The 15,611-nt window shown below is 45.1% G+C and overlaps 1 pseudogene; it reads left to right on the forward strand.

The window, feature by feature from the left end:
* On the forward strand, positions 8,003-8,552 carry Gm8557 (predicted gene 8557; annotated as a pseudogene).

Below are 15,611 nucleotides of genomic sequence, written 5' to 3' on the forward strand. Positions count from 1 at the left end.
AAAAAAAATCTTTATTTTTTATTTTTTTGGGGCTGGAGAGCTGGCGCAGCAATTAAGTTTGTATACTGTGCTTACAGGGTATCTCAGTGTGGTTCCCAGTCCTCCATGTTGGGCTGCTCACAGCTGCCTGTAACTTGACTCCAGAATCCCATACTGGCTCTTGGCCTCTAAGGGTAACTGCACTCACATGAATACACACTCTCACACAGGCACACACACATATACATGTAATTAAAAATAAAATACATCTTGAAAATGTGTATTTTCTTTAAAGAAAATGATAAAGTTACTGTCCTGTCTTTTTGTTTGTTTGTTTGGGTTGTTTGTTTGTTTTTCTGTTGTTGTTTTTGTGACAGCGTTTCCCAGTGTAGCACTTTAACTGTCCTGGAACTCACTCTGTAGACCAGGCTGTTCTCGAACTCACAGAGTTTGACCAGCCTGGTGAAGCTTAATGGCAGAAAAAAGCTGGTTATGTAGGACTAGACAGAGAAGAAAGGCATCCAAGGTGTGATTCTGAAGAGCATGACTTAAGCACAGGGGGGTGTGTTATGTGCAAACAGAGATGGTGTGTGTGTGTGTGTGTGTGTGTGTGTGTGTAGGATGCTAAGTCTGAGTGGTGTTGGAAATGTAAAAGGTTGAAGGGTTCGGGTATGAGCCAGGGGGATTGCTGTGTCCTGCACTCCTCCTATAGTATTGACCATGCTCTAGGCCTTTCGCTGGGCTTTTTTCCTTGAAGGCCTATGGAGAGAGGGAGAGCTTTGGAGGTGTGAGTCTTTGTCTTTAAAGGTTCTGAGCAAAGGATGAGAGGCAAGATATAGGTTTTGGAAAGGTTGTCTTTTCTGCAGAGGAGCAAGGAGCCTGCCTGCCTGCTGTTCCTTGAATGATCACTAGAGGGAGACCTGGGCTCAGAAGTGGCACTGCATTGGCCTGTTGAGGGGAGTCAGGTCCTCCACTGGAGAAAGTGGACAACCAACGTGGCCAGAGCCCTACTTACACAAGCAGAGCTGGGTTTGCTGGATTATCCGTAAGGGTGAGAAAAAGAGGAAGGTCGCCTAATGTGCTGTGCAAACCTGGTCCTTGGTGTACTGTAGGTCAGCAAAACCTCCTTTTCATTGTATCTCTATGTGCCATGTGTAGACACTGTTAGCATTTCTTCCAGGCTCTGCCCCACAGTTACCTGGCAACAGCCAGGTGTGCCTGACTCAGTATAAAGGGGGCTGCTTGCCCCTCCTCACTCTTTTGCTCCTCTACTCTCTTATCCTCTTACTCTCTTCCCTCTCTGCTGCTTCTCTCTCCATCCCCTCCACCCTCTCTCTTCATGTGTTCATGAACTGCCTCCTCTCCTCTCTGTCTTTCTCTCTCTTTGTAAAAATATTTATTTATTTTATGTATATGAGTACCCTGTAGCTTTACATCTGTGGTTGCTGGGAATTGACTCAGGACCCCTGCTCGCTCCAGCCCAAAAATTTATTTATTATTACATTTAACTACACTGTAGCTGTCTTTAGACACACAAGAAGACGGTGTCAAATACTCATTATGGATGGTTGTGAGCCACCATGTGGTTGCTGGGATTTGAACTCAGGACATTCGGAAGAGTAGTCAGTGCTCTTACCTGCTGAGCCATCTCTCCAGCTCCCCTCTGTCTCTCTTTCTTTCTCTGTCTGTTTCTACTCCCTTCCCATGCCCTAAATAAACTCCATTCCATACTATAACCATCATATGGCTGGTCCCTCAGGGGAAAGGGATGCCTCAACATGGACCTGCAGAGACACCCCTTTCCCCCATACCTGACTACACATTCACAAAACATATCCCCTCTCTCTTTATCTTTTGATGAACACAACACTCAGGGCCATGTTTACTTCACTCCTAACCCATGGTGGCTTCTCTTTCCTCCTCCACCTTCTTCTTGTGGTTCTCCTCTGACACCAAGCCTGAAAATCCTAAACCCCACCTATGTCCCTGGCTGTCAGCATCTTTATTATCAATCAGAAATAACTTGGGTCACATAGTATCACTTGGGTCTACCTGCAGACTCTAGGTTTTGGGCGGCCCACACTTAGCATTACAATAGACAGCAAGACCAAACACCAACAGAGAACCTAAGGATATTTGTCCTTTTACACTCACTCTAAAGCAAAGGGATATTGCAGTATCTCATTCCACCCTCTCCTATCACCTCTTTGCTCCCCTCCCCTCTCCTTTCTTCCCCTCCTTTCTATTCGCCCTGACCTCTCTTCTTGTTCCATTTCCTTTGTAATGATGAGGATTAAACACCGGGCTTTGTCCATGCTAAGCAAGAACTCTAGCACTGAGCTCCACCTCAGCCCAATATTTGTCTTCGTGTGTCTTTCCTTTGTTGAGGGCTTTCTGGTTCTTTGCTCCCAACAAACGAAGGTGCTCCCACTTTCCCTTCTGGACTATGTTTAACTGCTGACCTAAAAAATCAAGCAGAAGTGTCCATATTCAAAGTTAGAAACTAGATAAAAGGTGCACTGGTTCCCTCTTCCCCTGTGCCACTTAGTCCTTGGCTCAAGGGAAGACAAATGTCACTTTCTGTGGACACTGAGACTATCCTGTGGAAAGACCCACATGATGCTGAGCCAAGGTCTCTGTCAATAGCTAGCCTGGAAGTCCCACTGAGTTTCCAATTAATGCCTCTAGTACACTTGCAGCTTGAGAACTCTTTGCACACTCACGCATGCGTGTGTGTGTGTGTGTGTGTGTGTGTGTGTGACCCTGATCCTAATACCCCATCTTTATATTGTGCTCCTGACAGCCTTTCTCTTCTAATTTTTTTGTGTGTTTGTTTTTTGTTTGTTTGTTTTGAGACAGGGTTTCTCTGTGTAGCCCTGGCTGTCCTAAAACTCCCTCTGTAGACCAGGGTGGCCTCAAACTCAAGATCCACCTGCCTCTGCCTCCCGAGTGCTGGGATTAAAGACGTGTGCCACCACTGCCTGGCATCAGCCTTTATCAAGAGACTCTGAACTTCACACATAAGCTTGGTAAGGGGCTTAGAGTCGAAGTCACAAACTGGGCTAATTGGCCAATCACACAGCTATAAATAGTCATTGCATTATAGGCTTCCAGAAGGCTTTCAATAAACAACACATGTACTTCCTTTTTTTTTCTATTTTTTTCTTTTTCTTTGCACTTCCTTTTTTTAAAAAGATATATTTTTATTTTATGTGCATGTGTGTTTTGCCTGTATGTATGGCTGTGCAGGTGCCATATACCTTGGAATTGGAGCTACAGAGTTTTCGCTGCCATGTGAATGCTGGGAATTGAACCCCAGGTCCCCTAGAAGAGCAGACAGTGCACTTAACCAATGGCAATATCTCCAGGTGTGTTCGTGCCCAAGAGAGACAAGGTGTAGGTCTGAGCCAAGGTTGCCCAGGTATTAGTCCCAAACCAAGAATGAGGAATCTCTTGTTCCTCTACTATATCCATCAGGGAGGAAGGAGCAAGGAGGTAGAAAGCTCCAGAAATTCCATCAATTAAACTGTCTTCATGGGAAGGAAACGTGAAGAGCTTTGTTGTAGTTATTACTAAGTGGCCCCAAAAAGCCTTTGTGGTAAAGGCTTGCTCCCAGGACAATGCTATTGGGGACTCTGGACTTTCAGTGAGTAGGACCTTCTGAAAGTTTTTTTTTAGGTCATTGGGGTGCATGTTTAAAGGGTGTTTTGAGACCCTATTCCCCACTCCTCCCCTTCCTTCACCTTTTCCTCTCCATCTCTTTTCTTTAACTCCACAACACTTTGTCATGATGTCCTCCTCGGAAGGACAGACTTCAACCTTCAAATCTGTGGGCTCGGGGTCTCTTCTCTTTACAAGGGATTGCAGCTGTTTGTTACAATAATGAAAAGCTCAGTGCCACAAAGAAAAAAGGATTCTCTTTTGGATTCTCCCCTTCCCTTGGGGGCCTTTCACGTACCTGCCACCTTCTCCCCTGCCATCTTCTCCCCCGGGGGATTGATGCCCTTCTCCTTCCCATTATCCAACAGCTGTACTCTCCTGCCTCTCTCTATGGTGTCCTAGGAACCCTTACTGACATGCTGCTCGACAGGTAGGCCCTTGCTCACGGCTCAGTGGCCATTATCATGATGCATCAGACTTGCCCCCTTTGGTGGTGTTGTGGTACCAGGGATGAAGCCCATGGCCTCAAGTATACCGGGCAAGTGCGCCACCAGTGAGTTGTATCCATGTCTCTTAAACTTGTTGCTTTGAAGATAGGGATTTTGTTTTCTGCCTGTCTTCTTTCCTCAAGCCTGAAGTTTTGTAAGATCATCCACACACACAGAGCAGATCGCCTCAGCGGGAACAGCAGACAAAAGTAAAATCAGTTTGATGAAGACCTTGGGCTCAGTGGTTAAGACCGCGTTTACCAGCAACCACATGGTGGCTCACCACTACCTGTAATGGGAGCCAATGCTGCCCTCTTCTGGTTGATCTGAGCAGAGCAACAGCGGACTCATACACAAGAACAACAAACAAAAACAAAGTCTTACCAAGGAAGACCATTCTATCATTCTATTCTATGAATGGGACTGTGGGTCGGACGTTTTCTTTCTATTATTATTATTATTATTATTATTATTATTATTATTATTATGAAGGAGAATCTCACCTTACAGCCCAGATTGGCTTGGAACCTGCAATTCCCTGGCCTCAGCCTTCCATTAAAGCCATGTACCACCACATCTGGCTTTTCTTTGAGTACACAATTGCTCAAGCATCGGTAACTGGTCAGCAGAGAATGAAAAATCCCATTATTTATCCCCTGTCACTCAGTGATAATATACATACATACACATCTATTCCTAATGAAAGAAGTCAACCTAAAGGGCTGGCAGATCAAGCTAATGTCTACAGAGTCTTCCCACCCTAATCCACATGCCCCTTTGTGATATGACTGTGCTCTTTTTTGGCACCAAAGAAGCTATTTCCTGGGCTAGAGAGATGGCTCAGTGGTTAAGAGCACTGAGTGCTCACCCTGAGATCCTGAGTTCAATTCCCAGCAATCACATGGTGGCTCACAACCATCTGTAATCATATGACAGTGTACTGATATACATTAAATCAATAAACTCTCTTAAAAAAAGATTGCCCTGAATTTTGACCAGTAGGATGTATCAGATGGGATGAAGACTAGTGCCACTAACTTCAGAAGTCCAGAAGATTTATTTTATGTGTATGTATTTATTTTATGTATATGAGTACACTGTAGTTGTACAGATGGCTATGAGCCATCATGTGGTTGCTGGGAATTGAACTCAGGACCTCAGCTCACTCCAGTCCTGCTGGCTCCGGCCCTGCTCGCTCCAACCCAAAGATTTGTTTTGTATTACATGTAAGTACACTGTAGCTGTCTTCAGATGCACCAGAAGAGGGCATCAGATCTCATTACGGATGGTTGTGAGCCACCATGTGGTTGCTGGGATTTGAACTCAGGTGGTTGCTGGGATTTGAACTCAGGATATTCGGAAGAGCAGTCAGTGCTCTTAAGTGCTGAGTCATCTCTCCAGCCCATGGTTCTGCTTTCATAGTCTTGGAATATGTCCTGGGGTCTCTGAGAAGCTGATCACACCCCAGTATGAGGAAGGGCCATGGGGAGACCCATGCAGCCCACCTGGCAGCAGTGCATATGGCCTCTTGGGAACTCCTTCACCAACTCACAGGTTTGGAAAGACGAACCATTGTTTCCTGCAGTGAAGTGTAAGAATCAGTTGCCATCTATGAACTCATGAGTTTCAGGCTCCTTCATAGGCATCATATTTACATGCATGTAATTTCATGCTGAAATATACTCATGTGAACATACATGGAGTAGTTAGCTCTTTCAGCTTCCTTAGACTACAGCCTTGTGCAGCCCAACCTCATTGACTTTACCTCTTCCTTACTAATGGATGTCCACTGCATGGCCTGAGACACTTAGGGCCTTCTGGGTAATTGTGGGGCTTTGGTCCTCTGGACCATCTGGAGACGTTAACCTCTGTGTTCTCTTAAGCAAAACAGAGAAACATTTTGGTGTGGTGACTACTACACTCCTTTCCCTGAATGTTGTCTTCTGGGCTTTATTAAAGCACTGAAGAGGCTGGTGAGATGGCTCAGTGGGTAAGAGCACCTGACTGCTCTTCCGAAGGTCCAGAGTTCAAATCCCAGCAACCACATGGTGGCTCACAACCATCCGTAACGAGATCTGACTCCCTCTTCTGGAGTGTCTGAAGACAGCTACAATGTATTTACATATAATAAATAAATAAATCTTAAAAAAAAAAAGCGCTGAAGAAGCACAGTAGACTTATGGGGGGGTGGTGGTGATACAGCTGCATTCTGGGGCCACTGGAAAAGTGTATGGACCCAGTGGCCTTCCGTGTAGCATAAAATTGGTGAAGAGAATTGGCAGTCGTGTGTCACTCTACCATCCCTAGAGTGCTCTTTGCTGCATGGAGGTGATTGGCTGAGGCCCCCCAGGAAAGGGTGAGAAGGAGTATGGGTATCTATGATAGGGAGGAGGGTGCGGGGAATGGGCTCTGCATCCTGCAGATGTATTTCTGCCAGAGGGGTGTGCATGCTATATAGGGGCTGCTGACAGGGTGCCTCTCGTGCCTCAGTGTGGATGTGACCAAACTCAGATATGCTGCTGTTAAATGAAGCGGGACATTTCCATGGCAACACATCTCTCAGCTCCCAGCCAGATGCCAAGGCCTTACATTATGGTTTTCTGGCTGAGAGAGCACTTCAATTGCTTCTAGTCTCCAAAGCAATGGGACCGCAGGGACACCAGATGCCTCAACCTAATAGAACCTAAGGGGTGCTATGTGGGAGCCCGAAGGGGTTTTGCTTGGGGGAAGGCCTGCAAGTAGCCATAATAGTTAAGGGGGCTGGACAGGCTCCAGACCTATCATCTCTGAAGCAGTGACCTGGGCTTAATGTTTTCCAGCACCTCAGTCTAAAAGAAGGATTGTACAATGAACATGGTCAGGCATGTCAATCACTCCTTTCAGTAACCTCCTTCTTTCTGCCCATCCGTCATCCCTCCTTTGGAGTTTGAAGAGCTAGGTCCTAGCATCCCTGCCTACTTCATCATAGGTAACTAACTGGTTTGGGGCACACAGCTGGCCCGAAGGTGGCTAAGCTGATAGTCTTCCATCAATTCGGGTCCAGTAGTGGCAGCCCCGTGTAAGTAAAATTATCAGAGATGGACTAAGGCAGCAAATGCAAAGCAGCTAAGACCACGGGGGTGGGGGTGGGGGTGGGGTGGGGTCGGGGGGAGGAAGAACAGGAAGGAAGAAGACTGCACCTGTGTTCCGATACCTTTTCCTGATTCTCCTACCTGGATCTGCTTCCTGCAGTTGGCTGCTTTCTGTTTGACATGCTCCCTACTTAAGGTCCTGAGTACTTGGGTCAAGTTCTGATAGCGATGCCCAAGGTGCCTTATCTATCACAATTCCACCCACAGTAACAACACAAGAGGCTGGCTTGAAAATGTTCAAACACCAGTCCGTGTTGTTGCTCTCTAGCGGCTACTGATCTGCATAGAGTTCTGTGGGACCAGTGTCACGGCAAGATTATGACTACGACTAAGCAGCTACTATGCATTGCACGATGGGTCAGGTGTCAGGGAAGCAGCTCCAAAAGAGAGTGTGCTTGAGGAGTTTATTCTCTGGAGGACACAAATTATGGGCGAATAAAAGCTGTCAGGTAGTGCTGTGGGCTATGCATTCCAAGAATGGCTCCCAGGATGAGTCAGGACTAATCGGTTACATCAAGATTAAAAGGTGCTTTGTTTTCACAAGAGGGATGAAACCACCGAGAGAACCTTTGGCTGCCCTTTGACCCAAATAGTTAGAGTGAAACCAAATTTCCTCCTTTGCGGGTCAACTTTTATATCGGTGTCCTCTTCTGGTGTGTCTGAAGATAGTGACAGTGTACTCACATACATACAATAAATAAATCTTTAAAAAAAAAATGACTGGCTTCAGAAACACAGAAGCAGCTTTCGGCTGCCGCAGCCATCTTCCAGTAACTCGCCAAAACGACGAACACAAAGGAAAAAAGGAGAGGAACCCGGTACATGTTCTCTAGGCCTTTTAGGAAACATGGCGTTGTTCCTTTGGCCACATACATGCGAATCTACAAGGGTGATATTGTAGACATCAAGGGAATGGGCACTGTTCAAAAAGGAATGCCCCATAAGTGCTACCGTGGTAAAACCGGAAGAGTATACAATGTCACCCAGCATGCCGTGGGCATCATTGTCAACAAGCAGGTTAAGGCAAAATTCTGACCAAGAGGATCAATGTGCGGATTGAGCACATCAAGCACTCAAAGAGCAGAGATAGCTTCCTGAAGCGGGTGAAGGAGAACGACCAGAAGAAAAAGGAAGCCAAAGAGAAGGGCACCTGGGTGCAGCTGAAGCGCCAGCCTGCGCCACCCAGAGAAGCACACTTTGTGAGGACTAACAGAAAAGAGCCTGAGCTGTTGGAGCCCATTCCATACGAATACATGGCCTAATGTACACACAAAAAAATAAAATACCAGCACCAAAAAAAAAAAAAAAAAAAAAAAAAAAAAACCCACAGAAGCAGTATTGTCCACGCTTTCTCCATGGCTGAGCCTGGGGCCCCGCTGCTGAGTACTTCTTTTTTTTGTTTTTGTTTTTTTGAGACAGGGTTTCTCTGTATAGCCCTGGCTGTCTTGGAACTCACTCTGTAGACCAGGCTGGCCTCAAACTCAGAAATCTGCCTGCCTCTGCCTCCCAAGTGCTGGGATTAAAGGCGTGCGTCACCGCTGCCCAGCTGTTTTTGTTTTTTAAACACACAGTTTCTTTGTGTTGCTCTGGCTGTCCTGGTACTCGCTCTTGTAGACCAGGCTTGCCTTTGCCTCCTGAGTGCTGGTATTAAAGACTTGTACCCAGTGCCTGGCAAATACATGGAACACAGGGCCCCCAATGGAGGAGTTAGAGAAAGTACCCAAGGAACTGAAGGGGTCTGCAACCCTATAGGTGGAACAACAATATGAACTAACCAGTACCCCCAGAGTTTGTGTCTCTAACTGCATATGTAGCAGAAGATGGCCTAGTCGGCCATCATTGGGAAGAGAGGCCCCTTGGTCTTGCAAACTTCTATATGCCCCAGTACAGGGGAAATGCCAGGGCCAAGAAGTGGGAGTGGGTGGGTAGGGGAGCAGGGCGGGGGTAGGGTACAGGGAACTTTCAGGATAGCATTTGAAATGTAAATAAAGAAAATATCTAATTAAAAAAAAAAAGACTTGTGCCATCACACCCAAAGCAGAGCTCTTAGGTCCAACATCCAGTGCTCTGAGAACTGATGGAAGCTATGCTTGCAGCTACAATACAAATCCAATCTCATCTAATACCTAACCAGAGAGAGGTACCCAGTGTAGTCACTTCCTGGTGTGTCCACACAGGAACTTATCTCACCTCCCTTCTGCCACTAAGACAGAGCTCAACAGAAATGCAGTCTTAGGGCTCTGTAGTCTTCAACGTCCCAGGCATGTCCCCAGAATATAGTAATTCTTTTCAGGATAGTACTAAGAGCCTTACCAAATGGCTCAACCTCAACTATAACTTACCTGTTGCCCTACTAAGCAAAGCCCAGGACTGGTACTTGCATAGTGGGGCAGACCAAAGCTGGCTGGCACAGTAAGGTGTCTAGAGCTTGGGATGCAGAAAGGCAAGGGACTGATTATCTTATTGTAATAGGTGGGATCACGGATTCTCCAGCCAGTCTGGCAAGAAGCCAGAAGAGCCTGGCAGCTGTTTACAACAGATCTCGTTTATAAACACAGGATCAGAATAGGCTGGGGTTAGAGAGATAAACCTCATCTTTACTCTTATTACTGAATATGGTGTTGTGTTTTTGAAGACAGGTCTATGTAGCCCAGACTGGCTTTGCTATTTGCCACTTGTACTCCAGCCTCTAGAGGGTTGGGATTACAGATGTGAGCCACCACGCCTGAACGTCTGCATAGGATTATTTATAAGGTTTGTTGCATGTAATTGAAAATACACATAGATAATACGTGAATGTATTTCTATTAAAAAAATCAGAGAACACAAAACTATACAGTGGAAAGTGCCTTCTCCCACCTCCCAATGTCTCCTCCATAACACTACATTAGGATGAATTCCCCCGGATGTACTTACAACACGTGAACATGACATGTTCCTTTACTTTGGGCAGTGGTGGTGTACACTTTCACACTTTCATCTCAGCACATGGGAGGCAGAGGTAGGCAGATGCTGAGTTCAAGGCCAGCCGAGTTCCAGTTTGGTTTTTCCAGACAGGGTTTCTCTGTAACACGCTTGATGCTTGCTAGACAGGCTGGTGTCAAATTTAGAGACCCACCTGCCTCTTCCTACTGAGTGCTGGGATTAAAGGTGAGCACTACAACCACCCACGTTCTTTTGTTTTGGTTTTTTTCTTGTAAGTTGATGGTCTGGATCCAGGGTGATCTCAAACTTTCCATCTTCCTGCTTCTACATCCTGAGCGCTGGGATTACAGGTGCGAGTCACAATGTCCTTCTCAGCATTAATGTGTTTGAGTGCGCATATATTCTATTAGTTGCTTGCTACCAACTTTTGGGTTATTAGCAGTTTTTCATTATTATTTTTTTAAAGATTAATTAATTTATTTTATGTATGTGAGTACACTGTTGGTGTCTTCAGACACACCAGAAGAGGGCATCAGATCCCATTGCAGATGGTTGTGAGCCACCATGAGGTTGCTGGGAATTGAACTCATGACCTTTAGAAGAGCAGCCAGTGCTCTTAACCGAGGTGCCATCTCTCCAGCCCCTGGTTCTTCATTATTATTATTTTTTGTTTGTTTGTTTTTTCGACACAGGGTTTCTCTGTATAGCCCTGGCTGGCCTTGAACTCAGAAATCTGCCTGCCTCTGCCTCCCAAGTGCTGGGATTAAAGGCGTGCACCATCATGCCCGGCTATTATGAGTATCTTTTACACAGTATGTACCCATGTGGAGGTTCTATAGGGAAAAGACCTCAATTACCGGATAAAAGTTTATGTCAACAATGACAATTACGTACCAGAGTTTTACCAATTTACCTTCTCACAGCAGTGGATCACAGCCTTTGCACACATCCATGCCAACACTGAACAGCTCTGTGCCACAAAGAACAGATTACATCTTTGTCTTGTGGCACTGAGAGTCTCAAGGGAGGAAAACCAAGAATTATTAGTCATATTTAAATTATCTATCATATTTCATTACAATATTTAGTAACCTGTGCAGACTTCAGAATGACCAGAGAAAGAATAAGGTCAAAGTGGCCAGGTGGGAGTGAGAAGCCAAGAGAAATCAGGGGCCAGCTGGGGTGAGGATTTGTATGTGACTGCTGACACTCTGCCTTGGCCTCAGGGAGAAGCAGGATATAGTCTGCCTTGGCTATGGAGACAGGGAGGAGAGTCATGAATGGGAGGAGCCAGTGAGGCAGCAGAGATGGCAACGGCCTGGGTCAGGAGAGGAACAATGACTTGAGAAGGGACCAGAGTATGAAAACTTTAAAGCCAAGAGTTTCTTGGGGGATTAGACACAGGATAAAGGAGCAAGGGAGATGGCCCTGTGGGGAAAATGCTCAACAGGCAAGCCTGATAACCAACTCTCTGAAGTTGTTGCTAAGTGTTGGAACTGTAACTAAAACTTAGCTATGAAATTTTTACCTTCTAGAAAGTCATCTTATTTTAGAAGAAATTTGACTTACCAGTGAAAGCAAGAGAGGCAGCAAGCCCATCTTCAGGGGACTTCATGTTTAAAAAAAAAAAAAGAAAAAAATCAATAAAAGCAAACCACCTGGCTAGGTAGCTAGGCTTCTGTTGTTCTTCCCACTGTCTCCCTTGAAGCTGGAATCCTGGATGGGAGGTCTTTCCTGCCCAGCTTCTCCAGCCTCTGGGGGCTGCGGAGATCAGTAGTCACGCCCCCAAGCTCCTTGCAGCCTCATTACCATTCAAATTTGTCTCAGTTGAATCCCCCTAGGGTTTTTAGGGCTTTCCTTTATCTTTTCTCAACTCTAATAATCAGTTTTGGGATTAAGGGGAAGGGGTAAGACCAGCTTATCTCAGTGAAAAGGGAACTAAGAAAATTGGAAAACAGGTAAGCTAAATCTTGCTGACTCTGCCTGGTTAGCAATACATCTGTGTCTCACAAAGGCCTTGGGACCTCTCTAGGGAAAACCAGACACGGGCTGAACATGACCCCATGTTCAGACACTACAGCAGAAGAGACATAATAGGCAGGGAGCATAGAGGGTTCAGCTTTCATGTGGCCTTCCCACTGGTTTTCAGTAGACCCTTTGCATTCATTTCACGTCTAGGAATTAAAGCAGTAATCAGAGCTGCCCAGCAAGGTTTTTGTGTAAGATACCAAAACGCAGAGATAAGGTGTTATGCTTCATCAGGAAGACATTAGGAAGGATGCTTGACTGTGACCCTTCATCAGTTGGTGCTGAGCTCAGCATATGGTTTACACAACTCTTTAAAGGATTCCCTTCATATACTGGAGAGAGAGAGAGAGAGAGAGAGAGAGAGGTCCTGAGTTCAAATCCCAGCAAGCACATGGTGGCTCACAACCATCTGTAATGGGATCTGATGCCCTCTTCTGGTGTGTCTGAAGACACCAACAGTGTTCTTACATAATCAGGGTTAGGGTTAAAAAAATTGAGAATATATACCTTTACTATGCACATACCCACTTAAAAGTATTACTTTTGCTGGGCTTGGGGGTGCACACCTTTAATCCCAGCACTTGGGAGGCAGAGGCAGGCGGATTTCTGAGTTTGAGGTCAGCCTGGTCTACAAAATGAGTTCCAGGACAGCCAAGACTACACAGAGAAACCCTGTCTCGAAAAACAAAACAAAACTTACTTTTTTTTCTTTTATTTCTGAGTAAAGGTTTTCCTGTGTAGCTCTGCTGTCCTGGAACTCTATAGACCAGGTTCCTTCAAACTCCATTGCCTCTGTCTTCTGAGTGCTGGCATTAAAACACGAGCAGCCATCACCCAGCTAAACATGTTATTCCTTATGTGCATGGGCGCTTTAATTGCACCCAACCTATGCATGCCTCTAGTGCTCTCAGGGGTTAGAGTGCTGGAGACCCTGGATCTGGAGTTACACCAGACTGCGAGTGTTTCAGTTTAACATATTAGGAATTCTTCCCAGGTAAATACAGCCCCCACCCCCTAAAGATATTGGTACTTTTTGAGTTTATTTTTCAAAGACAGGATCTTACTATGTAGTACTGAAAGACCAGGAATTTACTACAACCCCGCCCCCGCCCCCCCATGTCTCCCAAGTGCTAGAATTTAAAAAGGCACATATAACCACACCTGGTATGATACAGGCACTTTAAAACATAATTTCATGAAACAAGTCCTTTTTGCAAGACAGTGCTATTGCTCCTAGATTTGCATTCTGAAGTTCCGACTAAAGTAGATTTACAAGGTTTAAGAGCTATGCTCTCCAGGTCGAGGGATGGCCCTATAATTAAAAGCGTATTTCACTGCTGTAGCAGAGGATCAGAAAGATTCCCAGAGCTCACATGGCATCTCACAAACATCTAGAATTCCAATTCTTGGGAATCCAATGCTCTCTTCTGGTTTCCACAGCAAGTGGACAAGCAAGTGCTCTTCACACATATAAGAAGGCAAAACACCCACACACATGAAAGAAAATTTAATTACCACTTTCTGAAAAAATAAAATTTTATCTTTAAAATAAGCATTTAAAGATTATCAATATAAACTGAGAGGTACAGGGAAGCATAAAAATATTCACATGCTGAACAGTTTCTCTTAGAAATCTGTAAATAGAAACATCAGGAACAGGCAAAACACCAAACATACAAAATTTAAATAAGAATTAAGGGATATTTAACAATCTGTACAAAATGCTGCCCTGTACAGGCAACGACCAGGCTTTCTAAAGTATAAACAGTTGCCCATTTTCCTGCTGTTCTTGAAAAGGTGACTAGGTGTAATGTGGGTGTAATGCCGGTGGGACTTAGTTCCAGGAGGGAGCTGCTTTGCTGAGTCAAAGGAGCTCTAGAACCAGTCATCTGTGGAGAAAGGAGGATTTGAGCAGCCACTTCCTCATGGGACTTGCTTCAGATCTTCACTCTGATAAACACTGAACAAAAACCTCCCTGGATGGCCCTGATAACTTTTGTAGACTCAAATCTCAGTAGTGAAACTTATTGGGTCCAAGAACACTCCTGAAAACATTTAGGATGGTCACATGATTTCTGAGGGGAACAAGGACACTGCGTGGGATCATGCTCCACAATCCTTACAGTAGAGCAGAGAGCATGGCGAAGCCTCCCTGCACCTGTGCATGGACACCATGGCAGTTACTGGACTCTGCTGCATTTTAACTTCACTCTTGGAAAACCAGTACTGTTCTTTCCTAGGTCCTTCCTTCAGATGCACTTTCTTAGGAGGCTAAACTTGTTCTGTCAAGGTGCCGATCAGATCTTCTAGGTTCCATAGGACTCTCCAACCTTGCACTCTTAACTTAAATAACACACACACACCCACCCCATTACACAAACTTTTTGTGTTTGAGTATTGTGCCTCTTCAAGTATGTGACATATGTGCGCTTGGGGTCCAGAGGCCAGAGAGTGTTGGGTCCCCTGAATTGGAGTTACAGATACTTAAGAGCTGTCATGTATGTGGGTCCTGGGAACTGAACCTGGGTTCTTCTGGGTCACCTCTCCAGCTGCCCCTCATTTAATAAATTAATTCTGGATGTTGGTACTTTAAAGAATTTTATGTGTCACAGCATATTCTTATGAATCCTCCCCACAGCCACTTAGTGTCTTTTATCTGATACTCTATAAGTCTGGGTTTTTTCCCCCCTTGAGACAGGGTTTCCTTAGACAGCCTTGGCTGTCCTTTGTAGACCAAGGTGGCCTTGAGTTCAGAAATCCACCTGCCTCCACATCCTGAGTGCTGGGACTAAGGTATGTACTACCACAGCACAGCTAAAGAGTCTGTTTTAATGGCCTTGATAAACTTTCTGTTGGGTTTACCAAAACAAGAACAGAAAAATAGCTTGTTGGTTTCATGTGGGTCAAATTTAATGAACTATCAAAGAAAAGTTAAAGAACTTTCCCAAAGGCAAATTACATAAAAATTTCCTATCATGCACTAATTTTAGAATGCAGCTTATATAAGGGATTTCTAATTTTTTCCTTATTAAAAAATACCACACCTGCTGTTATCACACAAACCCAAGTGCAGATAAATAAAGAGAGTGGAGGACAGGGCTGAGAAAGATGGAAATCAAACAAACCACACTGCAGGCAGCTGACAGCACAGTGGTTTCTAGCTAGTCCCTGTCTCCCAGTTTAACAGGCACACCCAGTTTCTAGAAAGAAACACCAAAATTACCTCATGGAAGTGACATTGTATTCTGACACCAGTGAACAGAGGGTCAAGGAACATTGGGCACAACACAGTGCTTAGGGGAAAAATACCTAAAGCCTTCAATAGCATGAACAATAGAACACATAAAACGAGGAAAAAGTGAACGCCTGACACACCAACCCTCAAAGACAGATACAGGTC

The sequence above is a fragment of the Mus musculus genome, chromosome 12 (genome assembly GCF_000001635.26).
Source record: "Mus musculus strain C57BL/6J chromosome 12, GRCm38.p6 C57BL/6J".
Taxonomy (NCBI): domain Eukaryota; kingdom Metazoa; phylum Chordata; class Mammalia; order Rodentia; family Muridae; genus Mus; species Mus musculus.